General features: G+C 42.5%; 1 protein-coding gene across 2 annotated transcripts in view; it reads right to left on the reverse strand.

The window, feature by feature from the left end:
• Positions 1 to 9761, reverse strand: part of LOC129699557 (filamin-A-interacting protein 1-like) — a 137958-nt gene extending 128197 nt beyond the window's left edge. The window contains exon 1 of one of the 2 annotated variants that reach the window (XM_055639463.1): positions 9220 to 9761. The gene's annotated coding sequence lies outside the window, so the exon portion shown is untranslated. The remainder of the gene's footprint in view (positions 1 to 9219) is intronic. The other variant, XM_055639464.1, reaches the window with a different exon arrangement.
• Between the last annotated feature and the right edge of the window lie 211 nt (positions 9762 to 9972).

A 9972-nucleotide genomic window follows, 5' to 3' on the forward strand; every position in this document is an offset into this window, starting at 1 on the left:
CTTCCCTGTTCTGCAAAGCATTTAACTTCGTCATCAAAACGTTTCAAAACATTATTTAAAAACATGACCTAATGGCTTCTGGCAATGAGAAACATTTTCAGCGTACTTGAACACGATGTTTAAATGGAACTCAGAATGATAACATGTCTATATGTTTGCCAATGCATGGGCTAACTTAATCTGAGCAGTCACAATCTCTCTCCTTACTTTCACTAAAATACATCAACCTTTTGGGTGGCACAGTGCACAGCTGATTGAACTGCTGCCTCACAGAGCCAGACACCCGGGTTTGATCTTGACTTTGGGTGCTGTCTGTGCGGTGATTGTATATTCGCCCTGTGACCGCATGGGTTTTCTCCGGGTGCTCGGGTTTCCTCCCACATTCCAAAGACGTGCAGGTTTGTATGTTAATTGGCTTCTACAAATTGCCCCTATTGTGTGGGATATGAAAATGGGATAACATAGTATGCAGGATGATCACTGGTGGGCATGGACTCTGCGGGCAGAAGGGCCTGTTTCCATGCTGTACCTCTCAGCTAAACTTTACACACCGGTGGTGGGAATTATCATGGAGGAGGTCTGAAGAAGGGTCCCGACCCGAATCGTCATCTATCCATTTTCTCCAGAGATGCTGCCCGACCTGCTGAATTATTCTACCACTATGTGTCTATCTTTTTGTAAACTAGCGTCTGCAGTTCCTTGGATGATGTTTTGTTGTCTATTCTCAGTTTGCGGCTCCATGGACCGTGGGCCTATGGAGGCAGTAGACAAATTGCAGTGGATCAAGGATGTATGGGTGGCTGCAGCTCCAGAAGCAGCAAACTTTTGTTCTTCACTTACTACCTCCCAATCTCAGTCGCTATCTTCAGCCATCCTTCCCCCACATGACAAATTATCTGCAAACCACCCTTCTTACTTCTCACGTCACCTTTGAATATTTCTCTCTCTCCATAAATATATGCCCTTGAGTTGTAACCACAATGGGAAACAGACTGTGACCTCCATCACATCTATGCCCGTTATGATTTTACAAACGCGCAAGGGAAACCACTCTCAGCCTATCCAGACTCTCTTAGAGCATAGAACAGTACAACACAGGAGCAGGCCCTTCAGCCCACAATGGTTGTGCTGAACATGATGCCATGAACTACGCTGAATTCACTGTCAACTGCTAAAATACCTGCCCCGCACATTTCCTTTACACTTTACTCTTCTACCCTTAAAGCTTTGGATAGGGAGACTTCTTCAGACTCGAGACCCTTCTTCTTACTCACTTCAGACTTCTTCAGTCTGGAGAAAGGTCGAGGCCCAATGCGTCACCTATCAGTGTGGGAAAGAACTGCAGATGCTGGTTTAAATCGAAGGTAGACACAAAATGCTGGAGTCTCAACGGGACAGGCAGCATCTCTGGAAAGAAGGGTAACGTTTTGGGTCGAGACCCTTCATCAGATTGAAGAAGTCTGAAGTGAGTCAGAAGAAGGGTCTCGAGTCTGAAGAAGGCTCTCGACTCGAAACGTCACCTAGCATTGTTCTCTTGACTGCTCAACCGTGGCTAACGAAGGAAATCAAGGATAGTGTTAAATTCAAGGAAGAGGCATATAAATTGGCCAGAGGAAGCAGCAAACTGGAGGACTGGAAGAAATTTAGAACTCAACAGAGGAGGACAAAGGGGTTATTAAAAGGGGGGGAAAAAAGAGCATGAAAGAAAGCTTGCGGGGAATATAAAAACGGACTCTAAAAGCTTCTTTAGATATGTAAAAAGGAAAAGATTAACAAAGACAAATGTACGTCCCTTACAATCAGAGACAGGTGAATTTATAATGGGTCCTTTTCAAAATGGCAGGCAGTGACTAGTGGGGTGCCGCAAGGCTCGGTGCTGGGACCCCAGTTACTTACAATGTATATTAACGATTTACACAAGGGAATTAAATGCGACATCTCCAAGTTTGCGGATGATACAAAGTTGGGAGGCAGTGTGAGCTGCGATGAGGATGCTATGAGGCTGCAGGGTGACGGATAGATTGGTTGAGTGGGTAGATGCATGGCAGATCCAGTATAATGTGGATAAATGTGAGGTTATCAACTTTGGTGGCAAGAACAGATTATTATCTGAATGGTGTCAGATTAGGAAAAGGGGAGGTGCAATGTGACCTGGGTGTGCTTGTACATCAGTCACTGAAAGTAAGCATGCAGGTACAGCAAGCAGTGAAGAAAGCAAATGGCATGCTGGCCTTCATTGCAATGTGCAATTTTGGAAGAACATTCTTCCTATTGAGGGAGTGCAGTGTAGGTACACAACGTTAATTTCCGGGAAGGCGGGTCTGACATATGATGAAAGAATGGGTAGACTGGGCTTGTATTCACTGGAGTTTAGAATGATCAGAGGGGATCTTACAGAAACATATAAAATTCTTAAGTGTAAGAATAAGGGTAAGCCATTTATGGCTGAGATGAGGAAAAACTTCTTCACCCAGAGAGTTGTGAATCTGTGGCATTCTCTGCCACAGAAGGCAGTGGCGACCATATCACTGGATGTTTTCAAGAGAGTGTTAGATTTACCTCTTAGGGCTAAAGGAATCATAGGATATGGGGAAAAAGCAGGAACGGAGTACTGATGTTAGATGATCAGCCATGATCATATTGAATGACGGTGCTGGCTCAAAGGGCCGAATGGCCTACTCCTGCGCCTATTTTTCTACGTTTTTATGTTTCTTGAGATGCTGCTTTGACCCACTGAATTACTCCAGCACTTTGTGTCTTCCTTACAGAATTTCAAACTGCTTTCAATCCTCAGATTTTCCTACTTTTTTGACTACTTACCTTTAAATTTATTTCCTTTAACTTATTTTGCTATAAATCTTTGGGTCATGTTTCCTTTTGAGATTTTGCACCAGAACGAAATGTCTAATAGTTACAATCCCTGCATTCCTTTCTTAATTGTTGGTCATGCCTTTCAGTGAAGTTCTCCAATCTGTCATAACCATCTCAGTCCTCACTCCTGGTACCTTCAAAGTTTCCTTTGTTTTGTTTTGAAGTGCTTCACTTTCCATCTGAATTCTATCATATGATCTCCCCCCCCCCCCCCCCCCCCCCCCCCCCCCAATGCACTAGTTTAAAAAATATTATATTCACACTGCAGGAATTCATTCTTCATAATACTATTGTTAACTTGATTTGACCAACATACGTGTAGATTTAAGTTACCCACTGCATACTGAAGTACACGATTCCTGCCCACCATTTTTAAAATTTATCATAGTGTAGTTTAATTTAGAGATACAGCATGGGAATAGGTCCTTCAGCCTGTGCCAACCACCAATCACGCTAGTTCTATGTAATCCCACGGTCTCATCCACACCCTACACACTACAGACAATTTTACACAGGTCAAACAACCTACAAACCTGCACATCTTTGGGATGTGGGGAAACCCGCCCGGTGGAAGAGAGAAAGTGCAAACTCCACAAAGACAGCAGCCGAGATCAAGTTCAATCCTGGGTCTCTGGCGCTGTGAGGCAACTAATTAATTATTCAGTAAAGTGCTGATCAAATGTTTTAACCTATTTATTGAATTAATAAAATGGTTTAGTGATTAAAATTTAGTATAATGGTATCGATCTACTTCCAATTTAGTGCCAATCACTCCTAAACACTTACAAGCTTTAACTGGCAATATTAAACATGAGATTTCAAAATAGCTATTTGCACAAAACATAGAACATGGAACAGTACAACATATGAACAGGCCTTCAGCCGGCAATGTCAGTGCTGAACCTGATGCCAGGAACCATTCTTATCTACCTGCACATAATCCAAATCCCTCCATTCCCTGCATATCCATGTGCCTATCCCACTGTCTTTTAAATGCCACTATCGTATTTACATCAATCATTACCTCCAGCAGCACATTCCAGGCACTTACCACCCTCTGGGTAAACACTTGCCCTGCACGTCTCCTTTACACTTTGCCCCACTCACCTTAAAGTTATGCCCTCTAGTAAAGAATTTTCTTTCCTGGGAAGAAGGTTCTCGCTGTCTATTCTGTTGATACCTCTCATCATTTTATATACTTCTAGTTCATATACTCCGGAGTTCATGTGAAAACAATCCAAGTCTGTCAAACCTCTAACCAATACTCTCTAATTATAGGCAGCATTCTGGTAAACCTCCTCTGCACCCCTAATAAAATAACTGCAGATGTTGAGAATCTGAAATAAAATAGAAAATGCTAAAGGTACTCATCAGATTTGGCTGCATCTGTGGAGGGAGAAACAGAGGTAATATTTCAGATAGAGAAAGCAATCCATCTCTCCCTCTGACCCAGACATAATTCCTGAAAAGCTCCTCTATACCCTTTCCAACGCCTCCATATCATAGAAACATATAAATTAGGTGCAGGAGTAGGCCATTCGGCCCTTCGAGCCTGCACCGCCATTCAATATGATTATGGCTGATCATCCAACTCAGTATCCCGTACCTGCCTTCTCTCCATACCCCCTGATCCCCTTAGCCACAAGGGCCACATCTAACTCCCTCTTAAATATAGCCAATGAACTGGCCTCAACTACCCTCTGTGGCAGAGAGTTCCAGAGATTCACCACTCTCTGCGTGAAAAAAGTTCTTCTCATCCTTCCTATGCTTTGTGGCATCCACAAGATATGGAAAGTACTAATTAAATGCAAGTTTTTTTTAGCCTGTTATTCATGGGCAAGCCATAAATTCAACTCTAAAAGATAGTTTTTTCGAATGCGATAAGTTTGCTGAGAATATGGGTTATACAGCTTTGCATTTCAACTAATTGACCTTCACTTACCCCTACCCCATGGTTGGGACACTGCACTATACGTATAGATACACATGTACATGTGTTTCAGGGTCATAGATTTATGCAGGTCATACTAGCAGGAACTCTGCATGCAGGTCAATGTGTTTTGTATCCAAAAACTGACCAAGAAGAATGCGAAAGAGCTGATGCTGTTGCTATTTATGACTTTACGATCCAGTCGGAGTAAAGATCAATTACTGATAAACAGGAGGCCCATCAAGGGGCTAGTTAGCTTTGCCTTTTGACCTGCTCCATCGGAGTCAACTGAATCATGACAATGTAGAAACAAGGAACTGCAGATGCTGGTTTATAACAAGGATAGACACAAAGTGCCGGAGTAACTCAGCGGGCCAGGCAGCATCTCTGGAGATGCCATCATTTTTTTCCAGAGGTGCTGCCAGACCCCCGTGTTACTCCAGCACTTTGTGTGGAGAATCTGAATGTTTCATTGTCATGTGTATCGGCAATAGAACAATGAAATTCTTACTTGCTGCAGCTTTACTGGTCAATTAATGCAATAACATACAAATAATTATCTAATAATCAATAATACAAAAAAATAATAATCAGTAGTACGCCATAAACAGACCATATTAGTGCAAAACTGTTTTGATTGCATGTCCACACTTCAGTTTTGCACTATGACGGCCTGTTTACCGAGTATTACCGTTTACTAATCTTATATTACTAAAAGTCTGATCTTGACCATTTCCTGTTGTCCTGTATAATGATATTAGAAAAAACGCTGCCACTTACGGCTGTGATTTTTGGTCATCTTACTCAGTCCCCCTCCGCTGCGCAGGACAAGGGGATTTTTCCCCTTGATGAAAAATTAAAGGGTTATTAGTGTTTAAAAAATGTTGAGATTCTCTCTCCTGAAGGCCACGCCCCTTCCGGAGGGACTATAAAACCCGGAAGTGTTGAGTGCCTTAGTCAGTTTCTGCAAGATGGGGGGAGTGAGAGGGTCAAGTCTCTTAGTCTGCGCTGTGAATAACACTGAACACATGTCTACTAAACTGTGAGTGGTTTTACTGACCTGTCAGTGCCCTTAATGTGGTTTGAAAATATAGTTTGGAAATGCTAAAGCTGTGTTGCCTTTGGTTTGGAAATGCTAAAGCTGTGTTGCCTTTGGTTTTGAAATGCTAAAGCTGTGTAGCTTTTGGTTTGGAAATGCTAAATCTGTGTTGCCTAATTAAAGTTGCTTTGCCCAATGAAAGTTGCCTTGCCCAATGAAAGTTGCCTTGCCCAATGAAAGTTGCCTTGCTTTCTATATAATTAAAAGTCTAATTTTGACCACTTCCTGTTTGCGATTTATATTTATTTTAGAAAAAACGCTACCACGTATGGCTGTGATTTTTGGCCATCTTACCCCTCCACTCACCAGATGCCAAGGATTTTTCCCATTAATGACAAATAAAAGAGTTATTAGTGTTTAAAAAATGTTGAAATTCTGTCTCCTGCCAATCACGCCATGAAGGCCACACCTCTTCGAGGGGGAGGGGCTATAAAACCCAGAAATGTGGGCGTGGCTCAGTCTCTGCAAGATGGAGGAGGGAGAGGTCACGACTCGCTGTCTTTAGTAACCTTGCACCCTGCTTGAAATGGTATGAAGTTGCACTTGAATTTGGTGGCCTTGCACCCTGCTTGAAGTCGTAAGAAACTGCACTTGAATTTGGTGGCCTTGCACCCTGCTTGAAATGGAATAGCCATGAGTCGACTGCCAGCCCACCAGCCGTGAGTGAGCTGCCAGCACAACAGGCTTGAGTGACTGAGCTGCCAGCCCAAGAATCCATTTGGCCCACGTCCATAGTAGCCCTCTAGAAACCAGTCCATTCAGCCCACAATACCCATACTAGCGCTCCAGAAAGCCCCCCTCCTCCCCCCGCCACCACACTGGCCACCAATATTGGAATTGGTGGAGAGGTGGAATATTGCGTTGGGGGACCAGCCCTCCCGTGTGATGCTGGGACCCAACGGGTCCCACTTAGTCTAGTTTATTATACAATTCACTAGGGACTTAAGGGCCTGTGCAACTTGGCGATTTTTTCGGCGACTGCCGGCTTCATTGATTGATGCCGGCAGTCGCCGCTGGATTTTGAAATGTTCAAAATCCAGCGGCGACAAAAAAAATGTTGAGACACCTGAGGAAACACCGCGTGTCAATATGTTATCACGCCACGTCATTTTTGGTGACCTGAAACGTCAGTCAATGATGCCGGCAATCACCGAAAAAATCGCCAAGTTGGACAGGCCCTTAAGTTTTGATTGCACTATTCATTTCAAAGTCCATAGTAGAGCATAGTTGCTGAGGCAAGGTTGTGGTTAGTGTTGTACAGTGTTCAAAAGCTTGATGGTTAATAGGAAGAAACATAAATACATAGAAAATAGGTGCAGGAGTAGGCCATTCGGCCCTTCGAGCCTGCACCGCCATTCAATATGGTCATGGCTGATCATATTGAAGCTGTTCTTGAACCTGGTGGCCACTGTTTTCCAGCTCCTGTACCTGCTTCTGGATGGTAGTAGCGAGATAAGAGCGTGGCCAGGGAGGTGTGGGTCCTTGATTATGCTGGCTGCCTTTGAGGCAGAACCACCCATACATCTCTTTGATGCTGCAGAAGCTTTGCTGCTGCAACCGTAATATCTATTTTCCGCAGATAACTGTTGTTTGCATTTCATCTTTAATATCACTTTCATACATTTGGTGAATTGGAAATGCGCCTTAACAGGTCCTTATTTGTGATATCAACCAAACTAAAAACACAGCGAGATCTGTGTATCCGTACATTGTAGGTTATTGATAATGCTACTTATGTTGGTATGTAGCCAGATTAAATACCAAACCAGTGGATAATTGATATGCGACACAAAGAGCTGAAAATCTCAGCGGGTCAGGCAGCATCTTTGAAGAACATGGTAGGTGACATTTCAGATCGGGACCCTTCTTCAGACTCAATACTCAGTCTGAAGAAGGTCCCTGATCTGAAAGATCTCCTATCCATCTTCTTCAGAGATGCTGCCTGACCTGCATCATTTGTAACTGCATCGTCTGCAGTTCCTTGTGTCTCGATAATTAACATGTACTTGGTTTAACAAAAAAGATTTGGAGAATATACGCTTCAATAAGTCACCCACATTGTGCTTTAAGTTTTTACCAGTTGCTTCATATTTACTGAAACATTGCATAACCTGCTATATGAATCCAATGACCATGCCCTCATCTTAACTGGCCTCTGTAAATTGCCTCTAGTGTGTAGGAAGTGGATAAGAAAGTCAGATAACAGAACTAGTGTAAACGGATGATCGATGGACGGTGTGGACTCAGTGGGCCGAATGGACTGTTTCCAAGCTATATCTGTGAATGAGCAATGATCATTAATAAGGGTTAATATTTATGAGAGAAATCTCAATAGAATAGATTAGATGTTACTGCCAAACAACTTTCCAAAATTGCCAACAATGACACAATTCATCACAGCATTATATTTGTAAGCAACAGAGAGAGAAAAATTAATCAGTCGAAAGCAAAGAATGGATCCTGGGAATACTGAGCCATTGACTGTTTCAGAATAATGAACAATTCCCAGCCTCATGAAAGAATCTTTGAGATGATAAATTGACTTTAAATTGTGCAATATGACTTCTATGTATGTAGGTTGATTCTTTCCAGATCGAATTTACATAAATTCTGAGGCTGAAAATGATGGTCTTAGGGAGATAGCTTTTAACGGAAGCTAAATCTGCTCAAGCTGGTGTTTCTCTTTGATTGTGGAGAAAGACTTCTGCAACTTGTGTGGCCCATCACACCCAGAACCTCTGTCCTGCATACTCACTGCCAGGCAAATAACACATTCAACAGACGGTGGTAGCTGGAGAACACAATTATGTCAATAACACACCATGATATATCCAAACTACAAAGAGCTTGATGGCATAAGAAGATTTCACTCGGCTAGATTTGCAAATTAGTTTACATTATTTGGCTTTCCGGCAGAAATACACATTGCAATCACTCAAAACTACTGAAAATATTGCAGCAGTACAGGTGACCTATAAATTTAATGTGTTGGGAACTCATTAAGAAATAGAAAATAATGATTCTTATTTTGTGACTTTTTTTTTGTCATAATCAGAACCATTCCAAACTTTCACACAGACTGAGTCTAACAAACAGCCTAATGACTCTGATAAACCGTGATATCGTTTGTGTGTGCTTACAAAGTTTTCATTAACGCTACAAGAAAAAACAGATCTATTGTTGCTCATTTGGATTTGGGGAGAAAAACAGCATCAACATTCCTGGTTTAAAAGATATCCATACCTAGATAATGTAAAAGTTGCTTCATATCGTTTCATTTTTGGTTTTGATTACTGAGATGAGAAAAAGCCTCACTTACCTGGAACTGGAGTTATCAAGGCAAGAACGGGGTAGGAAGGCTCAGTGGAGAGAAATGTCGTTGTTCCACAGTTGGTTTGGCCGAACATCCCCCACAGTATAGAACCAGTGAAGATGAGTTCCTCGTTCCTCTTAGTCCATCTGCTGAGATCATACAGGAAGTAGTGGAGAAGAGAGGAGAGCGTATTTCTTTGCTCAGATAAAGCTGACTACCATAAAAGGTTCACGCAGACTCCCGCTTTCACACTGCCAGAGTTTGGAGCATAAAATGTGCTGCTCTCCTGTGTAAAGTCTCACTGCTGTGTCTGCCAATGCTAATACGTCCCGCTCTCGGATACTCAGGCAGTTGTGGCTATGTAAGAATCAGCTCCCCTGAGTTATATTTATCCTGCGTTCTCAGCAAGTCAAGTCTGTCAACAGCTGAAGACTTTGTAGCAGTTCCCTTTGCCATCAAACAGCTGAGCTGTTTGTAGTTATGAAGACCCACGGACACAGGCTGGAGGAAGAATGAGCGAAACTATCAAATCCTGCTGTGGCCCTCTGCCAAACATTTCATCTGCATACAAGCACTATTTTAGGTTACACAGCCTTCCTTTTAATGTCAGCACCTATTTGATCAGTAAAAATGCACACTGCCCACAAATGATTGCAGGAGGAATTGACAGTCAGTAACAAATCTGAGCAAAAAGGATAAAGTTTGAGCAATTTGAATGAATTAACATTTTTACCAAGTGACACTGTGCAATGTGTGTTT

Source organism: Leucoraja erinacea, chromosome 8, assembly GCF_028641065.1.
Source record: "Leucoraja erinacea ecotype New England chromosome 8, Leri_hhj_1, whole genome shotgun sequence".
In the NCBI taxonomy this organism is placed as follows: domain Eukaryota; kingdom Metazoa; phylum Chordata; class Chondrichthyes; order Rajiformes; family Rajidae; genus Leucoraja; species Leucoraja erinaceus.